The sequence below is a fragment of the Macaca nemestrina genome, chromosome 4 (genome assembly GCF_043159975.1).
Source record: "Macaca nemestrina isolate mMacNem1 chromosome 4, mMacNem.hap1, whole genome shotgun sequence".
NCBI lineage: Eukaryota > Metazoa > Chordata > Mammalia > Primates > Cercopithecidae > Macaca > Macaca nemestrina.
The window spans coordinates 170,536,198-170,559,646 of record NC_092128.1 but is presented as its reverse complement, the minus strand read 5'-3'; the positions used below and the strand labels follow the sequence as shown (position 1 = coordinate 170,559,646).

Sequence of the window (23,449 nt, the reverse complement as noted above, 5' to 3'; positions counted from 1 at the left end):
TAGTCCACTCAGACCGCTGTCGAAAATGAAATCCCTTTCAGTCTAGAGTGTTTCTCCAGACGATAATTAACTTGCAGGTGCGCACCACCACAAAATTCACAAACACTTGGTTAAATAAATATATAGTGATATTAAAGCTTTTCTACATGTAAGGGGAAAGGATGGTAAGGGGGGTTACTACAGGACATGAGATTTAAATGGTAAATACAATAATAAAAGGAAATGTAAACAAAAACAAATTTTGGATTAAAATTCAACATCTAAACTTTTGAAAATCGATATACTATTGAACACTGAGTCTTTCTTATTTCAGTAGTAAAATTAATTGCTCTCAAACTTGGATAAACTTAGAAATCTTCTGAAGATTTTTTCTGCCTATTTATGACATCTTATGATTTAAAGTAAACTGGAAATAATAGCCAATTGATTCCAGCTGATTCTTTTACTTGTCAAGAATTTAATTACTATCAAATAAAGTACATTTTGTACATTACACTACATTTTTGTTCATTTATCAAATACTTAATGATACTAAACATATGCTACTACATCTCAGAAATATATTGCACAGGGCTCTGACTTTCAGTACTTTCTCACACATTTTGGCCAAGTTTTGGAGTCTGATAATTTCACATTTTGGCCCCACCCCTTATGTAATCTAGGGATGTTTTTACATCCTTTCTGTGACTCACTTTCCCTACCTGTGAAATGAGCCTACTTCAACTTACTCTACTAACTTGTTGGGAATGATACAACATAACTATGGAAACTATTAAGATGTGTAGAACATCGTATGCACCTTAAAGACAGCTATCCCATTATGTTAAAAAAAAATGGCAGAGAAATTTTAAAATAAGCTGCATTAAGCTGTGTATAAACCACTAAAGTTTTTATTCTAAAACTCAAGTTTTATTCTAAAGCTCAGCTATCCCCTTGTATTTAAAAAAAAAAGGCAGAGAAATTTTTAACTAAGCTGTATTAAGCTGTGTATAAATCACTAAAGTTTTTATTCTAAACTCAAACTTTAATATGGTGTTATGGTAATACCATAATAAATAGCTTTGTGTGGCTTCCTGCTCATCTGTTAAAGACGATCAGAACTCATGATCTGGCCATGGCCAGCTTCCCTTCCAGAAATCTGTTGGCCCCTTTAATCCTGCCACATTGAAATGTTAACAAGCACTTGAACCTCTGTAAGGGGGATCCCCTGCCCTTTTCCTTGGAGATAACCTTTATTTCCATTCATCGTTTGTTTGGCAAATCCTCATTTTGTAATATCCAAGTCTTTCATGTTTCTTTATAAGAAATGTGCTTCCCTAACTTTTATTATAACTATTCTTTGTGCATTAACATTTTAACACTTGTTATACATTAATATGGTAAATTTTATATGCAAAATGAAGATAGTAATAATTTCTACCTCAGAGTGTGTGACAATAAATGAGGAAGAGCTTGCAGACTCTTCATCTTAATGATTTTACATTGTAAGTGTTTAAGAACTGTTAGCCAAAAGTTTTTTGTGTCTATTTTACACTCATGCTTATATTTCTTATGCATGATAAAATATGTAATATTTTATAAACTCTACAAATACTGGAATAAAAGAAAAATAGCAAATATTAATTTAATCAATAATATAAATCACAAAAGACAGCACATTTTGCAAAAATAGCCTTTGAATGAATTCTACAACTATAAAAAATTAATATATAGGTATTAATTCAGTATTTACAAAATCAAATGGCCATGTAGAATATTTTCTATTAGTATTATTGGCCCCAAATATTTTTATGAATCATATAAAGTTTACGTTTTAGTAGTTGGAAATTCTAAAGACATTGAGATAGTACTTCTTTAAGAGATTTTCAGCATGTTCTCTAAATGTGCTTCAGATTGGATTTGGATGGCAGATTGCATACATATCTCTGCCTCAAAACCTTGAAATTTCAAAAAAATTGTAAAATACATATTATTCCATGATAGTGCTGAGAAACAAGTAACTATGTCATGAAAGGAAATACTGAGGTGTTTCTGGAACATAGAAAGCAGATGAGAAAAGAACAAATAAACTATAGCCTAAAACTCTTCAAAGACGTAATAGGAAGGCAAGAGCAGATGGAGAGTACCTCAAGCTCTCAAAGATACTAGAACAGGGGGGCTCCGGATGCCATTTTCAGGGAATGCAATTAAGTCAGTGTTTCACTATTAATCCAGCCTAATTCCCTAAACCATTCCTACATCACCCCTCAGTAGGAATTGATTGATTACCATGAAGAATAAATATAATCTCTTTTTACCCAGGTGAGTTCCCAACTTCTCTGAAAGTGTCACCCCTATACACACACACACACACACACACACACACACACACACACACACACGTATAAATTTCTCTGTACCTCTGATAGTCTGTGAAAATGTACCATGGTAGTTCACATAAGATAAAAGCTATGTACTTTTATTGATTTCAAAGTGTTAAAGAAATTAGATCAGAGGCCCTTTGATACAATAGATTTACATTACTAGCCAAAATCAGCTACATTAATCAATCTGTGGCTTATACAAAAAGATAATAAAATACCAGGAACACAGCTAGCCAGGGAGATTTAAAAAAAAAAATCTCTACAAAGAGAATTACAAGACATTGCTCAAAAAATCAGAGAAGACACAAACAAACATACGAACAAACAAAAATCTCATGCACATGGATAGGAAGAATCAGTATCAGTAAAATGGCTGTACTTTCCAAAGCAATATAGAGATTTATGTTATTCCTATCAAACTACCAAGAACATTCTTCACAGAACTAGGAAAAACTATTTTAAAATGCATATGAAACAAAAAAAATAGAACCTGAATAGCCAAGGCAATGCTAAGCAAAAAGAACAAAGCTGGAGGCATCATGTTACCTGACTTCAAACAATACTACAAGGCTACAGAACGCTATGGTAGTGGTACAAAAACAGACACATAGACCAATGGAACCGAATAGAGAGGGCATCAATAAGGCTGCATATCTCTGACCGTTCGATCTTCAACAAATCTGACAAAAACAAGCAATGGGGAAAAGACTTTCTAGTCAATAAATGGTACTGGCAAAGTGGCTAGCCATATGTACAAGAATAAACCTGGACCTTTCTTTAAACCATATACGAAAATCAACTCAAGATGGATTAAAGGCTTAAATGTAAAACCCAAGACTATAAAAACCCTGGAAGACAACATGGGCAATACCATCCTAGACATAGGAATAGGCAAAGATTTCATGACAAAGACACCAAAAGCAGTTGCAACAAAAGCAAAGTGGGGTCTAATTAAACTGAATAGCTGCTGCACAGCAAAAGAAACTATCAACAGAGTAAACAGACCACCTATAGAATAGGATAAAATATTTGCAAACTATGCATCTGACAAAAGTCTAAAACCCAGCATCTATAAGGAATTTCAACAAATTTATAAAACAACCACATTAAAAAGTAGGCAAAGGATAGGAACAGACACCTCTCAAAAGAAGACATACATGCAGCCAGCAAGCATATGAAGAAGAGTACAGCATCATTGATCATTAGAGAAATGTATATCAAAACCACAGTGATTTGGGAGGCCAAGGTGGGCAGATCACCTGAGGTTAGGAGTTTGAGACCAGGCTGGACACTGTGGTGAAATGCCAACTTTACTAAAAACACAAAAATTAGCTGGGCTTGGTGGCTCATACCTATAATCCCAGCTACTTGGGAGGCTGAGGCAGGAGAGGAGAAACACTTGAATCCAGGAGGTGGAGGTTGAGGTTGCAGTGAGCTGAGATTGCACCACTGCACCAAAGCCTGAGCCACAGAACAAGACTCAGCGCAAAAACAACAACAACAACAAAATAATGAGCTGCTATCTCACACAAGTCAAAATGGCTGTGAATGCCTATTATTAAAAAGTCAAGGAGGTCAGGGCCAAGATGGCCAACTAGAAGCAGGGGCAACCAGAGAATCCCATCAAAAAGAACCATAACAGCATGCAAATCCTGCATCATCAACTGGGGTATCCAGGTTCGTCATCAGAACTGACTAGGTGGCTGCTGTGACCCACAGAGAGGAAGGAAGAGCAGTGTGGTGAGGCCACCCACCTGAGAGCCACACTGGGCAGGGGAGCCTCCATCCCCCAGTCAAAGGAGGCGGTGAGTGAACGTGCTACCCAGCCTAGGAAACCATGCTTTCTCTGCAGACTGCAACCCACGGATCGGAAGATCCCATATGTAAGCCCCTGCCACTAGGGCCTAAGGTCCCAACCATGGAGACGCACAGATCCTCAACATCCACTCAGCTAGAATCTGCTTAAGCTTGCCAAGTACCTAGGGGGAGAAGCAGCCAGCACCACAGCTAAGACTGCTGTCTAAGCCATTTGAGTTCCTTAGGGGAGGAGTGGCAGCCAACATTGGGACTGCCCGCTGCCTAACACACCAAGCTCCCAGGGTTGGGAAAAGGCAGCAGCCATCTCTATAGTTCCAGGCCGTGCTTTGCCCATGCTGGAGCCAGGGAGGCTGGACGGCTTGGTCCCAAAAGGTATTCCCCACAGCCCAACACACTGGCTGTGGCAGACTGTGGCCAGAGTGCCTCTTCAGGCCTGATCTTGACCCATACCTCCTCACTTGGTGGGGCCTCCCTGCAGGAACTCCAGCAACTCCAGCCAGAGTCTCAGGGACAGAACTCTGATCTCCCTGAACCTTAGCTTCTAGGGGAAGGGGTGGCCGTAGTCTCCATGGACCAGTAGATTTAGTCTTTCTTCCTGGTAGTTCTGAGGAATCCAGGCAGCCCAGATAAGTGGATTTATCCCCAACACAGCACACACCCTCCACCAACGGACAGCTGAAGTGCTTTGTTAAATATGTCCTGCTCCCCATGCCACCCAACTGGCTGAGACCCTCCAACAGGGTTTGTCAGACACTCTATATGGGAGCGTTCCTGGTGGCCTCAGATTGATACGCCTTGAGTTTAGAGCTCTTAGAGGAAGGAGCAGGCACCCATCTTTGATGTTCTCCAGCCTCCTTGAGTGACATCTCCTGGCACAGGAGCCAACCAGATGAACAGGGCCTGAAGTGAACCCCCAGCAAACTGCAGCGGCCCGATAGAAGAGGCACCTGACCACTGAAAGAAAAGCAAACAAACAGAAAGCAACAACAACAAAAGTCCCCATAAAAACCTCACCCAAGCAGCCTCAAAGATTGAAACTAGATAAACTCATGAAGATGAGAAAGAATCAATGAAAAAATGCTGAAAATGCAAAAGGCCAGAGTGCCTCTTACCCTCCAAATGATTGCAACACCTCTCCAGCAAGGGTGCAGAATTAGACAAGGGATGAGATGGACGAATTGACAGAAGTAGGCTTCAGAATGTGGGTAATAACAAATTCTGCTGAGCTAAAGGAGCATGTTGTAATCCAATGCAAAGAAGTTAAGAACCTTGATCAAAGGCTACAGGAGCTGCTACCTAGAATAACCAGTTTACAGAGGAACATAAATGATCTAATGGAACTGAAAAACACAGCACAAGAACTTCAAGAAGCATACACAGGTATCAATAGCCAAATCATTGAAGCAGAAGAAAGAATATCAGAGTTTGAAGACAATCTTGCTGAAATAAAGCATGCAGACAAGATTAGAGTAAAACAAATGAATAATAATGAACAAAAATTTCTAGAAATATGGGACAATGTAAAAAGCATAAACATACAATTGGTTTGGAATACCCAAAAGAGACAGGGAGAATGGAACCAAGTGGGAAAAAACACTTCAGGATATTACCCAGGAGAACTTCCTCAACCTAGCAAGACAGGCCAACATTCAAATTCAGGAAATACAGAGAATACCACTAAGATACTTCACAAGAAGATCAACCCTAAGACACATAATCATTAGATTCTTCAAGGTCAAAATGAAGGAAAAAATGTTAAGGGCAGCCAGAGAGAAAGGGCAGCCAGAGAGAAAGGCCAGGTCACCTACAAAGGAAAGCCCATCAGACTAACAGCAGACCTCTCAGCAGACCCCTACAAGCCAGAAGAGAGTGGAGGCTTTCAACCCAGAATTTCATATCCAGCCAATCTAAACTTCATAAACAAAGGAGAAATAAAATCCCTTCCAGAGAAGCAAAAGTTGAGGGATTTCATCACCACCAGGCCTGTCCTGCAAGAGCTCCTGAAGGAAGCACTAAATATGGAAAGGAAGAACCAGTACCTGCCACTGCAAAAACATGCAAAAATATGAAGACCAATGATACTATGAAGAAACTGCATCAACTCGTGTGCAAAATAACCAAATAGCATCATGATGACGGGATCAAATTCATACAGAACAATATTAACCTTAGTGTAAATGGGATACATGTCCCAATTAAAAGACACAGACTGGCAAATTGGATAAAGAGTCAAGTCCCATCGGTGTGCTGTATTCAGGAGATCCATCTCATGTGCAAAGAGACACATGGGCTCAAAGTAAAGGGAGAGAAGAAAATTTACCAAGCAAATGGACAGCAGAAAAAAAACAGGGGTTGCAATCCTAGTCTCTGAAAAAAACAAACTTTAAACCAACAAATACCAAAAAAGACAAAGAAAGATACTACATAATGGTGAAAGGATCAATTCAACAAGAAGAGCTAACTACGCTATATATATTTGCACCCAAAACAGGAGTACCCAGATTCAAAAAAACATGTTCTTAGAGACCTACAAAGAGACTTAGATTCCCACACAATGATCGTGGGAGACTTTAACACCCCACTGTGAATATTAGACAGATCAACAAGACTGAAAATTATCAAGGATTTCAGGGATTGAACTCAGCTCTGGATCAAGTGCACCTAACAGACATCTACAGACCTCTCCATCCCAAATCAATAGAATATACATTCTCAGTGCCACATGACACTTATTCTAAAATTGGCCACATAGTAGGAAGTAAAACACTCCTCAGCAAACTCAAAAAGCTGAAATCATAATAAACAGTCTCTCAGACCACAGTGCAATCAAATTAAAACTCAGGATTAAGAAACTCACTCAAAACCACACAACTATCTGGAAATTGAACAACCTGCTCCTGAATAACTCCTGGATAAATAATGAAATTAAGGCAGATATCAAGAAGTTATTTGAAACCAATAAGAATAAACAGACAACATACCAAGATCTCTGGGGCACAGCTAAAGCAGTGTTAAGAGGGAAACTTATAGCACTAAATGCTCACATCAGAAAGTTAGAAAAATCTCAAATCGACACCCTAACATCACAATTAAAAGAACTAGAGAAGCAAGAGCAAATGAATCCAAAACCTAGCAGAAGACAAGTAATAACTAAGATCAGAGCAGAACTGAAGGAGATAGAGAAATAAAATCTCCTTCAGAGAAACAATAAATCCAGGATTTGGTTTTTTGGAAAAAAAAAAAATAGAATGACTGTTAGATAGACTAATAAAGAAGAAAAGAGAGAAGAATCAAATAGACAACAATGTAAAATGATAAAGGGGATATCACCTCTGACCCCACAGAAATACAAACTACCATTGGAGAATACTATAAACACCTCTATGCAAATAAACTAGAAAATCTAGAAGAAATGGATGAATTCATGGACACATACACCTTCCCTCCCAAGACTAAACCAGGAAGAAGTTGAATCCCTGAAAAGACCAGTAACCAGTTCTGAAATAGAGGCAATGATAAATAGCCTACCAAACTATAATAAAGCCCAGGAACAAGCAAATTCACAGGTGAAATCTACCAGAGATACAAAGAGGAGTTGGTGCTATTCCTTCTGAAATTATTCCAAACAATTGAAAAGGAGAGACTCCTCCCTAACTCATTTTATGAGGCCAGCCTAATCTTGATACCAAAACCTGGCAGAGACACAACAACAACAACAAAAATCTTTAGGCCTATATGCTGATGAACATCAATGCAAAAATCCTCAAGAAAATACTGGCAAACTGAATCCAGCAGCACATCAAAAAGCTTATCCACCACAGGCCGGGCGCGGTGGCTCACGCCTGTAATCCCAGCACTTTGGGAGGCCGAGGCGGGCGGATCACAAGGTCAGGAGATCGAGACCACGGTGAAACCCCGTCTCTACTAAAAATACAAAAAATTAGCCGGGCACGGTGGCGGGCGCCTGTAGTCCCAGCTACTCAGGAGGCTGAGGCAGGAGAATGGCGTGAACCCAGGAGGCAGAGCTTGCAGTGAGCCGAGATCGCGCCACTGCACTCCAGCCTGGGCAACAGAGCGAGACTCCGTCTCAAAAAAAAAAAAAAAAAAAAAAGCTTATCCACCATGATCAAGTCGGCTTCATCCCTGGGATGCAAGGCTGGTTCAACATACGCAAATCAATAAACATAATCCATCACATAAACAGAACCAATGACAAAAACCACATGATTATCTCAATGGATGCTGAAAAGTCCTTTGAAAAAAATTCAACCTCCTTCATGTTAAAAACTCTCAACAAACCAGGTATTGATGGAACATATCTCAAAATAATAAGAGCTATTTATGACAAGCTCACAGCCAATATCATACTGAATGCACAAAAGCTGGAAGCATTCCCTTTGAAAGCTGGCACAAGACAAGGATGTCCACTCTGACCACTCATGTTCAACATAGTATTGGAAGTTCTGGCCAGGGCAACCTGGCAAGAGAAAGAAATATAGGGTATTTAAATAGGAAGAGAGGAAGTCAAATTGTCTTTGTTTGCAGATGACATGATTCTATATTTCAAAAACCCCATCGTCTCAGACCAAAAACTCCTTAAGCAGATAAGCAGGTTCAGCAAAGTCTCAGGAAACAAAATCAATGTGCAAAAATTACAAGCATTCCTATACACCAAAAATAGACAGGCGGAAAGACAAGCCATAAATGAACTCCCATTTACAATTGCCACAAAGAGAATAAAATACCTAGGGATACAGTTAACAGGGGACGTGAAGAACTCTTCAAGGAGAGCTATAAACAACTGCTCAAGGAAATCAGAGAGGACAGAAACAAATGGATAAACATTCCATCCTAATGTATAGGAAGAATCATATCATAAAAATGGCCATGGTGCCCAAAGTAATTTGTAGATTCAATGCTGTTTCCATCAAACTACCATCGACATTCTTCACATAATTAGAAAAAAACTACTTTAAATTTCATATGAATCAAGAAAGGGCTCATATCGCCAAGACAAAAAGAACAAAGCTGATGGCATCATGCCACCTGACTTCAAACTATACCACAAGTCTACAGTAACCAAAACAGCATAGAACTGCTACCGAAACAGACATATAGATCAATGGAACAGAACACGGACCTCAGAGGTAACACCACACATCTACAAACATCTGACCTTTGAGAAACCTGACGAAAAGAAAGCAATAGGGAAAGGATTCCCTATTTAATAAGTGGTGCTGGGGAAACTAGCTAAACACATGCAGAAAACTGAAACTGGACCCCTTCCTTAAAGCTTATACAAAAATTAACTCCAGATGGATTAAAGACTTAAATATAAAACCCCAAGCCCTAAAAACCCTAGAATAAAACCTAGGCAATACCATTCAGGACATAGGCATGGGCATTGATTTCCTGAAGAAAATGCCAAAAGCAATTGCAATAAAAGCCAAAATTGTCAAATGGGATCTAATTAAACTAAAGAGCTTCTACAGAGATTCTACTATCATCAGAGTAAACAGGCAACCTACAGAATGAGAGAAAATTTTTGTAATCTACCCATTTGACACAGGACTATATCCAGAATCTATAAGATCCTTAAACAAATTCACAAGAAGAAAACAAATAACCCCATCAAAAAGTGGGCAAATAATATGAACAGATACTTCTCAAAAGAAAACATTTATGCAGTCAACAAACAATGAAAAAAGTTCAGCATCACTGATCATTAGAGAAATACCAATCAAAACCACAATGAGATACCATCTAACACCAGTCAAAATGGTGTCCTTATTAAAAACTCAAGAAACAATAGATGCTGGTGAGCCTGTGGAGAAATAGGAATGCTTTTCCACTGTTGGTAGAAATGTGAATTAGTCCAACCATTGTGGAATACAGAGTAGCGATTCCTCTAGGATCTAGAACCAGAAATATCATTTGACTCAGCAAACCCATTAGTGGGTATATACCTAAAGGAATATAAATCATTCTAATACAAAGACTCATGTGCATATATGTTTACTGCAGCAGTATTTACAATAGCAAAGACAAGGAACCAACTTAAATGCTCATCAGTGATAGACTGGATAAAGAAAATGTGGTACTTATACACCGTGAAATACTATGCAGCCATAAAAAGGAATGAGATCATGTCCTTTGCGGGACATGGATGAAGCTGGAAGCCATTGTCCTCAGCAAACTATCACAGGAACAGAAAACCAAACACCACATGTTCTCATTCCTAAGTGGGAGTTGAACAATGAGAACACATGGACACAGGGAGGTGAACAAAACGTACCAGGGCCTGTTGGCAATTGGGGGCGAGGGGAGGGAGAACATTAGGACAAATAGCTAATGAATGTAGGGCTTAAAACCTAGAAGACGGTTTGATAGATGAAACATACCACCATGGCACATGTATACCTATGTAACCAACCTACACTGTCTGCACATGTATCTTGGAATTTAAGGTAAAAAAAAAAAAAAGTCAAAAAATAACAGATGCTGGCAAGGATGCAGAGAAAAGGCAACACTTACATATTGTTGGTGGGAGTGTAAATTCATTCAGCCATTGTGGAAAGCAGTATGGCAATTCCTTAATGTTCTGTAAAACAGAATTACCATTCCACACAGCAACTCCATTACTGGGTATATACCCAGAGGAATATAAATCATTCTACCATAAAGACATGCATGTGAATGTTTATTGCAGCACTATTCACAATGGCATGGCAAAGACATAGAATCAACCTAAATGCCCGTCAATGACAGATTGAATAATGTGGTACATATACACCATGGAATACTATGCAGCCATAAAAAAACAACAAGATCATTTCCTCTGTGGAAACATGGATGGAGCTGGAGGCCATTTTCCTTAGCAAACTAATGCAGGAACAGAAACCAAATACTGTATGTTCTCTCTTATAAATAAGAGCTAAATGAAAAGAACTTATAAACACAAAGAATGAAACAACAGACTCTGGGGTCTACTTGAGATGGGATGGCAGGAGAACAAAGAGGAGCAAAGGGATAACTATTGGATACTGCACTTAATACTTGGGTGATGGAATAATATGTACAACAAACCCCCATACTACATGTTTACCTATGTAACAAACCTTCACATACACCCCCAAACCTAAAATAAAAGTTAAAAAAAAAAATAAAACCTGAAGAACAGGGGATGGGACAGTGACTGCTATTTTAAAATATTAACCTACTGACATTATTTTGCTTAAGTATTGTACATGTACTATTTTGATAAAATTTTAAAATATTCATAAAGTTTTAAAATACATGTATTTACTTTAGATACAGGAGATATGAAGTGCAAATACTAGAAAAACACTCGGTAGAATTATTAGATAAAAGGATAAGTTGATAAAAAGAAGATGTAGCACATTGATGTGTAACTGGAGAGTGACTGGCTGGTTAAATGGGTAACTGGGAAAACTGGGAGATGAGAATCAGAAAAAAAAAAATCTATGGCTTATATCACTACATGCAAAATAAAAATAGTCAAATCATGTGGTCTAGGCAGCCTTTATTTATTCCCTGTTTTTGTAGAATAAATCTATTATAAAATGTATTATGCTACAGAAACAGTTCAATAAAAATTTAAACTAAGAGCAAGTCATTCACAGAGAACCAGAATTTTCATTGCATTCTAAGTATTTTATGTTAATATCTATTTTTGAAATTGTAACTTTGAGCTGACTTATAAATATACATGAGGAATCACCCAATAAAGACATTATTTATAAACAATTGGGAGAAAACTGTTTTTTTCTAATGTGAATAGACATTATTTATAAACAATTGGGAGAAAAATAATCTAACAGTAAATAATTGAAAAAAAAACTATATAGTAGTTCAAATCTATGATGGACTATTACTTATCCAGATTAAAAGATTTTATAGTTCAGTGGCTTTTAAAAACCCAATAAAATCACTGGTAAAACAGGAAAAAGAGGTGAGGCACCAGCTTCAGATGATCTGTTTTGTTGTTGGAACCTGACATTTTTTGGTGGTTGAAGTATGACTCAGATTCTACTAGCCTGAACAACTTGCCTGCCCACTCTCAATACCACCAACTGTTTGCATTCAATGATTAGCATGAGAACATTTGTTTTATAAGAGAGCAAAAAAGAGATTTTTGTTTTTGTATTTATGTGGGACAAGAGAAAGAACAGGAGAATGGGAGATGTTACAGACATAATTTCCCTACTTAGTCTCTTAATTCGGAAATGAATTTCTTGAAGACAGGAGTAAAACTATCAGTGCTATTCATGGCAAGGACAATGACTAGAACTAATAAAGTTGTTAAAGAGAGATACTGTTTAACTGCAACGTAAACAGAGTTCTTTGGCTGTCCAAGTGGCACAGGGTTTCAAAGAAGGCCATCTCCTCTTCCTTTGCATAGCATCTAGCAGCAATAGAGGATACTGGATATTTATGCTGCATCTGTAGAACGTAGGTGATTGCATGATAGCTAGTTGTAACAGTTGCATGGTCAAAGGGATTTCTGAGCTGAAGAGAAAGAAAGAAACAAACACAGGTGGACAATGGCTGGTAACAGTAGTTGTATCAGTCAGGATAGGCAAGATTATGCTGAAGTAACAAAAACATCCCCTAGTCTCAGTAGATTAAAAAGCTAAGTATATTCCTTGCAGATCCTAAATGTTCATACTGTTTTGACAGGGGTGCTCTCCTCATCTGAGTTATTCAACTCCAGGTTGCTAGAAGCTTCATTTTGAGTTGTATCTTCAAACTTTCTGGAGCATGAGGAAAGAAGGCAGCTTGGTGAACTAGACACTGGCTCTTGTTTTCAGAGGCAGTGACATTTCACTTCTGCCTTATTTCATTGACCAAGTCAAGTCAAGTAGCCCTACCTACTTTTATGGGGGACAAAAATTATGATTCTTCTATAGGTCTAGGAAACAGAATTATGGAAAAATTTGGCAATCAGCAATTGTTGCTTTCAGTTTTTCACAATAGCTAAGAGTGATTTTAAGAGCATATAGGGCATGCATTTTGAATTTCAGAAATAAAAGGGTAAGACTCTGATAACTCATGTTTTATCTGTTTACATTAGTGGGTTTCTTGTGAACATAATCTAGGTACACAAATACATATGCAGTCAAAAGTTAGCAAGACTTGGAACATTTGTGTTTTATATGCTTTTGAGATTTTGTTTAAATGAGAGTCCTATAGAAAAAAAAGAGTCTAGTTAGAGAATATTTTCTGAAATTAAGATGTTTGCATTATTATTTACATGAGAAATATCTTGATTCAAATTACAGTAGCAGGGCACGGTGGCTCATTCCTGTAATCCCAGCACTTAGGGAGACTGAGGTGGGTGAATCACTTGAGTTCAGGAGTTCGAGATTAGCGTGGCCAACATGGCGAAAACCTGTCTCTCCTAAAAATACAAAACTTAGCGGGGCATGCTGGCACATGCCTGTAATCCTAGCTACTCAGGAGATTGAGGCACAAGAATAACTTGAATCCAATAGGCAGATGTTGCCGTGAGCCAGGATCGTGCCACTGCACTCAAGCCTGGGTAATGGAGTATGACTATCTCCAAAAACAAAACAAAACAAAGCAAAACAGAAACAAATTACAGTAGACACAGCATATTTAGACTTTTGTAACAACACTGTCTTAGTCAAGATCCCAATAGAAAACAGATGACATATTTATCTTAAATGAGGAGAGGCTGAGGAGAGAAGGAGTTAACTTGTATTCAGTTCAGCAGGATCTTATCCCAGCTCTGTATTACATTCAAATCAAATTAACTGAATATATGGCCAAGGTCTGAAATCCAAATGATGTGTGAAGTTATCAAGAGGGATGTCATTTCACAAAAAGTTATTTTAAAAGTGATTATTATCACTAAACATGTGAAAAGGGGCTTATGGTTGCTTTTCCTCTATTGGGAGCAAGAAATACAACCATGGTAAAATATAGATCTAATCACCAAAATCAATACAGTCATATATTCAGTGTGTACTGGAAACAGAACTCACATTACTTAACATCATAAGGTACTTATTTAAAATCCCAAAGTTGCTCTAAGGAAGGAAGCTGTAAAACAGCATAGAGTTTCTCAATCTTAAAGTTTCCCTGTTTAAAATTTATCCATGGCACAGAGTGAAGAGAAGGTATATTGCTATTCGAGGGTACATTTCCTGGGGAATGACGCTGTAGAAACCATAGACCAGTCTTTGAAGCACTTGTTACCAGCATTGAATTGATTCGAGGAAAATCCCTGATTTTTTCCTGTTGTATCCTACCTCAGGTCAGAGTTGCATTGCATGTTGAAATATTTCAGGCACTCAACAATTCCTTCATGTGAACAATGTATGAATGTAATCGTGTGTGAATACAGCAGTATTCCTGCCTCAGTTACTCTGTACTAAATATATATTGATCTTTGTTGCTTTTGTTGTTGTTCTGTGAATCCTATTTCAGACTATGTGTTTTCTTTTTTGGAAATAGGAAGACAAATTAGATTCATTTAATGTATTAGCCTGACTATGACTCCTGTTTGTATCAGAAGATTTTCCAATGCATGATTATTATGGAAAGTTTTATGAAACCGAAAGACTTTCTGGGAACTAATTGGCTGTTGCCACAATTTCTATATTTTTATAACCAGTGTCTGGGTACTTTTTTGCTTTGATATTATTATTTGGATGGAAAATGATGCAAAAAATATCAAATGTTTCTTTCTATTGCTTAAATGACTGCCAGATATTAAGCAATGGTTAGAATGTACTTCCTTTGGAAAAAAAAAAAAAAAAAAAGGCACAGACAGTGCTCAAGTAATCATTACCACAAAATAAAGAATATTAGTTCCATCACATCCTTAAGCAAACACATCTGAAGTTCAAACATATTTTAGAAAAGCACTACAGTTCAGGGAGCAACACACATCTTTCTTCTTTGTACTATTGTGATATGCAAAAGATACACATTTCTAATATTTTTGGATGCCACAATTGCCATTCAGTTTTATAGAAACACTTGTCAGAGATGTACTTGGAAGGACTTACATTCTCTAATATATTTGAAAAATGCATTCCCCTAATACAACAGCTGGACAGAGTCCAGAAAGTTGGAAACTCAAGTCCCTCAGTAGAGACCATCAAAAGTTTATCCAAATGAGAAATAGCACATGTGGCTGAATCACCTCTTTACCTTCATGGAATAATCACTTGGAAGGAAATCTCCCTGGATACTCCAAAAGCTCTTTGAAAAGATGTTTTTCCTCAGGAAATTGTTTTAATCTCTGAAACAGAAAGTCAAGTTCACCACACCATCTTCCACACCCTACGAGGAACTACAGTGTCGCCAGTGCTACACCCTTTCCCCCTACTCTCTGAGGTTTTGGAAACAAATTCCAAGGCTCTGAAAATATTCAATCTCTTCTTTAAAAAATCCAAAGGAATCTCTAACTTCCTAAAAAATATCATATATCCACTCTTGCCTAAATATCAATCAAAAGTGTATGCAGAAGTCATAAAAACAAGAAAAAGCTCCAGGAAGACGATGCTTCAGCAATTATCACAGAAAACCCATCCCTGTGACTTACAGGGTGGCCGTCTGTGTCTGCCAGAGGGAACACGAGGTGATAAGCTATGAAAAACTGTTCCCAAGACTTTTGTAACTGTTTTCAGATGGGTATTTGTGAAAAGTACAAAAAAGTGGACCCTCCTCTCAAAATTTGCTCTTAACATTAACTTGGACTTGAAGTATAGCCACTGCAGTATTTCACAGGACACATGACAGTCTATATAGTGGTTGAAAAAAACATATTATGCTATTTGAAACTCTAGACAGGTCTAACACTCTGTGCCAGAGATTCGCTGATAAATCCACATCGAGATGTTTGCTTCCTACCAATGTGATCTTGTTGATGAAAGCATAATGGAACAAAAGTAAGCCCCAAACACAAGGCGGTAGCATGGGAGAGTGGATCTCAGGAATGGCCCTGTGGGGACAACTGAAGAATGTAGACAATGGAAAATCACAGTGGGTTTTGGAAAGAGCCACAAATGGTATCATCTTAAGTTATTATTATATCACATCCATTAATTAAAGCAAAAAATATTTTATTCTGAGCTTTTGTTCTAATGTATCAATAGCTAGAAATCTGGAACTATAGGTAATCCATATCATTTTGTCTTGAAGAATGTTCAAAAATAAGAGGCTGCAATGATATACTTGCACCTATTTATCCATTCGTTCATTAGTACTACTATAGGAAGAGATAGGAAAAATATTCGATGAAAAATAAATAAACGATAAAAAATGTCAGTTGGTGACAGGTTCTGTGGAAAGGAAAATGAACTGGAGTAACATGACATTGAATAGGTGAATGTATACTTTATATTAGGTAGACAAATAGAATTCCTAGATGATGATGAGCAAACTGAATCTGAAGAACATCAGGGAGTCAGTCAATGACAATCATGGAACGCACCCTCCATAAGGAAGAAACCATGTCTAAGGGTTGGAATGAGCTTCTTATTCAAGAAGCAACAAGGACAGTCTGGGAGGAGGAGAACTGGAAGGGAGCACAGTGGAAGTGCTTTTTCAAAACATTCCTGAAAAATTGGAAGTATCTGCAGACTTCTCACCATAATGCACTTAAAAATCAACCAATGAACCACCACCATCAATGACGGTAACAAAAACAAGATATGTCCAAGATTAAAACTAATCAGCTGGATTCAAAACTATAAAGCACAGAAGCAAAAAAGAAAAAATAAAGAAATTATTTGGTGAAAAAGGATTGGAATCCATACAATGAAACTAAGATCATTATTGGGGCTGGTCATAATCTTGATTTAAGCAACATCCTATCCTTTCTAGCTTTCAGATTTTTAATTTAATTCAAAGATGATTTTTTTAAGTCTAATTATTTCCAGATGAGCTCATCTGATATCAGCATCTTGGAAAAGTTAATCAAAACAGGCCTTGGATCTGAACTTCCATGTTACAGCGTAGGTTGCTCAAATTTTTGTCTATTACATTCCACAGTTCTTTCTAAATATTTCAATTTTGCCATCTCTAGGTTAGGCCATATTTTTTTTCTTATCCATTTATTCTAACAGTTCCAACAATTAGCGAATTCAAGAATGTGATGGGCAGAATGTCTTCCTAAAGATGTTCACTCCCTGAACCTGTGAATATATCATATTAAATAGCAGAAAAATTGTCTGTAGATACAATTCAAGTGAATGATGTAAAAATAGGGAGATTATTTTGGATCATCCAAGTGAACCCGATCTAATCATATAAGCCCTTAAAAGCAGAGAATGTCCTCTGTTTGGAGGCAGAGATAAGGAGAAGTCAGAGAGATTCTAAGTGTGAAAAGAATTTGATACACTTTGCTGACTGAGTCATCAAGCCACATGCAAAGATTAGAGGAGGCCCCTAGGAAGCTAAATGCAAACCCCATCTGACAGCCAGCAAGGAAGTTGGGACCTTGATCACCAAAACAAGAAGAAACTGGATTCTCTCTACAACCAGAATGAGCTTGGAAATGGATTCTCTTCAGAAGCTTTCAGATAAAAACCCTGGCGTGACAGCATCTTGACACTGGCCTTGTGAGACCCAGAGTAGAAGATCCGGTTGGTCCCACCTGACTTCTGACCTGCAGAACTGTGCGATAATAAATTTGCACTTGTTAAACGTCTAGCAATAATTTGTTACAGCAGCAATAGAAGAGTCATTAAAAGGATTTAGTGATTTTAAACATTCCTTCCCATCATTAAAAAAAGATTAGTGGGAGATGAGGGGCATTAAAGCTCTCAGCACTAAATGGAGGCTTTCTGCTGTGTGCCTTCAGAAGAACATTAAAGAACACCAAAAGGAAAAGAACTTCAGCAAGAATCTGAGTAATTTTTTGGAGTTGTTTATGTTCAGAACAAATGTCCACAGAAATCTTCACTCCCAGAGTGTGGCTAAAAGATATCTACATCAAAGAGGGTAATTACTTTGCTCTCATTAAAAACAACAATGGCAACGTCATATAACCTAAGCTCCTACCTTGGTCCAGTTATTTTCCATAAGTGAGTCATTGTCAATGCATTCCAACTCTTTTTTTCTCACTTTTTAAAAATCACACTTTAAGTTCCGGGGTATATATAGAGAATGTGCAGTTTTATTACATAGGTATACATGTGCCATAGTAGTTTGCTGCACCCATCAACCTGTCACCTACATTAGGTATTTCTCTGAATGCTATTCCTCCTCTAGCCCCCCATCCCTCAGCAGGCCCTGGTGTGTGATGTTCCCCTCCCTGTGTCCATGTGTTCTCATTATTCAACTCCCACTTATGAGTGAGAACATGCGGTGTTTGGTTTTCTGTTCTTGTGATAGTTTGTTGAGAATGATGGTTTCCAGCTTCATCCATGTCCCTGCAAAGGACATAAGCTCATCCTTTTTTATGGTTGCATAGTATTCCATGGTGTATATGTGCCACATTTTCTTAATCCAGTCTGTCATTGATGGACATTTGGGTTGGTTCCAAGTCTTTGCTATTGTGAATAGTGCCACAATAAACATGTGTGCATGTGTCTTTATAGTACAATGATTTATCCTTTGGGTATATACCCAGTAATGGGATGGCTGGGTCAAATGGTATTTTTAGTTCTAGATCCTTGAGGAATCGCCACACTGTCTTCCACAATGGTTGTACTAATTTACATTCCCATCAACAGTGTAAAAGTGTTCCTATTAACTCTTAAATTGAAATTTTAAAAATGTCAATTCTCTGACAAACTCACCTTTTTTTCCCAAGTAAAACAATAAGCAAATCTTTCATTTCAACCTAAAACTAATCTACTACAATGCATTGGTTTTTCCTTTTAATACCTTCAAAGATTGTGATAAAATAAAAGCTAGAAATTTGTATTTAACTTCTTTTCAGCTTGCTTTTTCTTGCCATTTAGTGAGACTGCTATAGCACTTCTATTTACTCTTTAAACAACTCTGTCTGATGCCACAGTAATTTATAAAAATAAAAAGAAAATTCCAGAAATTAAGTTTTTTAATCCTACAATGGGAAAATGTTTTATTATTTTTAAATGCTAAAGTAATATTCTAAAATAAGAACAAAAATATATCTTGTCTCCAAATGAAATGAGTTTTAGAAAGTTGGTTTGGCATTATGTCAATGTTTAATTTACCATGTTCTTTTGAGTAAAATTTCCCATTCTTTTTACATTTCAAAACTATATATTTCAGCTAGGCAATTATTCTTTTATGCATTTTTGTCAAATACGATTCTCTTCTGCTGCAATCTCCTGAAATAATAGGTAACATTAAAAAATATTAATAAAAGGCTGGGTGCAGTGGCTCACGCCTGTAATCCCAGCACTTTGGGAAGCCGAGGTGGATGGATCGCTTGAGTTCAGGAGTTCAAGGCCAGCCTAGCCAACATGGCAAAACCCCATCTCTACTAAAAATACAAAAAAGTAGCCAGGCTTGATGTCATGCACCTGAAGCGCACTCAGGAGGTGGAGGCAAGAGAATCACTTGAACCCAGGAGGCGGAGGTTGCAGTAAGCTGAGATCATATCACTGCACTCCAGCCTGGGCAACAGAATGAGACTCCATCTCAAAAAAAAAAAAAAAAAAGTATTATTAAATAATTATTATTTGGGGTATGAAAGTGTATAGAACAACAGTGTTTTAACTTAAGCTTTGTAGGCTCCTCAGATATCTTTGATTTTTAGATAGCCAAAGAGTCAGTAAATAATTCTATAGTATCATAAATTGATAGTTATAATTTTTATTGTTTTTGTTTTCTGACTATGGTTCTAATTCTTAATTAAGAAACAAATGTCTATATATAGTAAAATTAAGAACTTACTCTATAATTTTCTTGGACTATTAATTATGTTTTCATTCATTAATTTGTTCATTAAATGCATTTAGCAAGTACTTTGAGCATTTATTGTATGGTAGGCTCTGTTCTAAATTCTGGGGCTACAGCAGAGAGAAAACATGAAAAAACTTCATCTTCATTGGCGTCACACTATAATTGGCAGGGAATATCTAATGAGTGTTACAGTGTAGCTCAAAAAAGGTTATACATTTATATTTTTATATACTTGCCATATTTTAAGTTCACTTCGAATTGTGGCAATTTTTATGTGTCATCTTTTTAAAAATAAAATTACACCCCTTTCCCCTTTTAAATTTGTCATGAAAAAACAAAGCAAAAAATGAAAACCAAAAACATACATAAAAATTAACCCACATTATAGTAGGAACAACTTGCAAACTGCTTAACTTGAATGAGCAAATATGTTTTTTTTTTTTTTTTTTTCCATTTTACAGCTGGAAAATGAGGAGCAGGCAAATGTTAAGTAACTTGCCTGAGGTCACTCAGTAAGACTCAGTGGTGTCTGGGCTCTAACTCAGAAGTTCCCGATTCCCTGTGGCTGGGCCACAAGTTCATAGCCGCTGGCTCACAGCAGCTTCCGGAACAGAACGAAGTTTTCCTGTAAGCCCTAGAGAGTGTTACGACGCCACATCAACCTAAATGCATTCAGGAACCAGGCTACAAGGAAGGCCAGCAACCGCAAGTTCTTATTGCTTTAACCTTCCACCCACATTGAGGAAACTCACCTCCACCTAAGTTTTGCCAAAAGAAGGAAGCAGGAAAGATAACTCTGGGGAAAATATTGTAGCCTAATATCCATGGATAAAAACTCCAAGTGGGAAAATTAACTTTTTTGTTTGTTTGTTTCCTGCAGTAGAAGTCCTGAAATTAAATTCAGCATTCCTGGCAGTGGGTGTCCGACAAATATTTCTGCTTTTTCACAATCCCAAATCAAAAAGTACTAACTCGAAGTGAAAATTAGAGCCAGGTCAGTGAATGGCTGTGACTCTGTAGACCTAAATGCTTAATATGCTATAGACTTCGACAGTTAAGTCTGGGAGGTTGAAGACAAATCAGCTTGGATCCAGGTACAGCTAAATCAATTCCAAATACTCTGGGCCACAAAATGCAGGGTTTTCTGTCTTGATGGATTGCAGTACACTTGGGTGGGCTCAGAAACTATGAGAGAAAAACAAAATTAAATGCTTTTAAATTGACTCAAGCAGCTGGATTGCTAATATTCAACACATGAGAATAATGATACTTGAAACTTCCATTGCAAAAAAAGAAACATAAGACACAAAACATAACAACCGTATTCAAAGGGCTTGATCCTGCAGGGAGAACAGAACTTGCCGTTGAGATCACTGAGTTGTCACTACGACATTAAGAAAAATTGAATAAACATTGTTTTCTAGTGAGACATGTGGTTCTTTAGTTTATAACGCCTCCTTAACCTTAGTTCTACTGTGCAATTAGACTTCCAACATACAGAGATCTGTTTAACAAATACTGAAATGTTGAGATATTGTAATTTAAAGTGTATCTTCAGTGTGCACAGCACTGTTTCAGGTACTAAGAAAACAGCAGTGTACAAGAAAACATCCCTATCCTCGTAAAGCTTACCTATAAATCGTGCCCAAACCAAAGTTAGGTAAGATGGCGCAGATCATACCTCTCAAGACAATGAGGTCAATGGTGGTTCCAGAATTTCTATATCTAAGACTCTAACTTAGGGATTTTGTGATGGGAAGTGTTGAACAGGTTATCTTAATGCTATATAGGTGCATAGTGATTTCAAATGCTCCATATAAAATGTACACTTAGTTTGGGTAGTTGGGGGAGGAAGTTACTGATAGAGATTAAAGAGGTGAAGAGGGGTAAAGATTCCTAAAAATTGCCCTGAGTTTATTGCCAAATATATTCAGTTATTTCAATAATTTCCCTGACTAGATAAATATTCTATAAATTATTTTTTAAAGGGTTTCCTCTGTGAATTAAATTGAAATAGAGGAAAAACATTCTTCAACCAATTATATTGCCTGTTCTCCTTTACTTCCATAAAAACAGAAACACCACTTTCTAGGAGAGCTAAAATAGTATAATTGAAAATCTTGTTTCATGTATTTATTCATCTCCTATATAGAATCAAATTATAGTATCTCCTGCTTGCTTTTTAGCTCTCATCACACACATCACCTTAGGTCAAGATGGCTGTAGATGTCAGTTCATCTGTCTCTCTTACTACTCTTTCACTGCATGTATCTTGTTCCACAAATTCTGAAATACAATACTAACCTCATCCCTGAGTGTTTCTGTTCAGGACACTTCACTAGTGATGATAGGATGCATTGGATCTAAACTCTACTGTCTGGCACTGATTTACTGAAACACACTGCCCATTGCACATATGTGTTCCCTGCTTCATCTGGGTCCCCTTTATTCTTTCACAACCGCCTGGAATATGTTCCACAGCACTGCCTTCCTCCCTCTCTTCTTTCCTCCTTTTTCTTTCTTTCTCTCTTTTTATTTCTCTCTCTCTTCCTTTTTTTCTCATTTCCTCTTACCTTCTTCCATTTTTTTCCTTGTTTCTTGTCCTTTTCTCTTCCCTTTCTCATTTTCTTTTCCTTCCTTCCATCTTTTGTTCCTTTCTTCTTTTTTTTTAATTCCCTCTCTCCCTTCCTTTCTCTCTTTCTGTATTCCTTTTTCTTTTGTCTTCATCAAGGTCAACCTCATGTTCTAATTCATCTTAAATAGGCTTAGCATCAATCAGACTAGTTAAAAGTAAGGAAAGAAAGACCTTATACTACTGGTTTTTACCTTTGGGGTGTGGCAAAAATCTGAAAGATCAATAACATACTCAACTAGGCAACAGCTACTGAAATTGAAGACACATGTGGTCTATGAAAAGATAGTGCCATTTTTAAGAATGTATCTTACAAACATGTACTCACACATGTGTACAATAAGGAACATAGTGGGTATTCTTTGTAGCCATTTTCTTTTCCTAGTCAAGGTTTGGACAGTGGTTATCTATCAAAAACAACTACTTAAATAAATATTACACTTAGATTGTCATCTGAGTAAATAGCATGATGTATGTTTGTGTTTACTTAAACAAATAAATAATATTAAATATGATGATTAACCGGGGAAAAAAATCTTTCAATATTAAAGTAGAAGGATAAGTAAGATATATTGATTGCAGAATAAAAGAAAGCAGCCAGGTTCTAAAAGTTATATATATATGTCACATAATATAATATATATAAAAATATGTGTCACATAATATAATATATAAACCATGTCATGTAATATAATATATGTCAAATATATAAACTATATGCCATATAATATATATAAAATAT

At 37.1% G+C, this 23,449-nt stretch overlaps 1 long non-coding RNA gene across 4 annotated transcripts in view; it reads right to left on the bottom strand.

The window, feature by feature from the left end:
* Nucleotides 1-23,449, bottom strand: part of LOC139362600 (uncharacterized) — a 391,421-nt gene that overhangs the window by 12,171 nt on the left and 355,801 nt on the right. For 2 of the 4 annotated variants that reach the window (XR_011621769.1, XR_011621772.1), the window contains one exon: nucleotides 20,828-21,260. The exons of the other annotated variants lie outside the window; for them this stretch is intronic. This is a non-coding gene — a long non-coding RNA (uncharacterized lncRNA). The remainder of the gene's footprint in view (nucleotides 1-20,827; nucleotides 21,261-23,449) is intronic. 4 annotated transcript variants of the gene reach the window in all.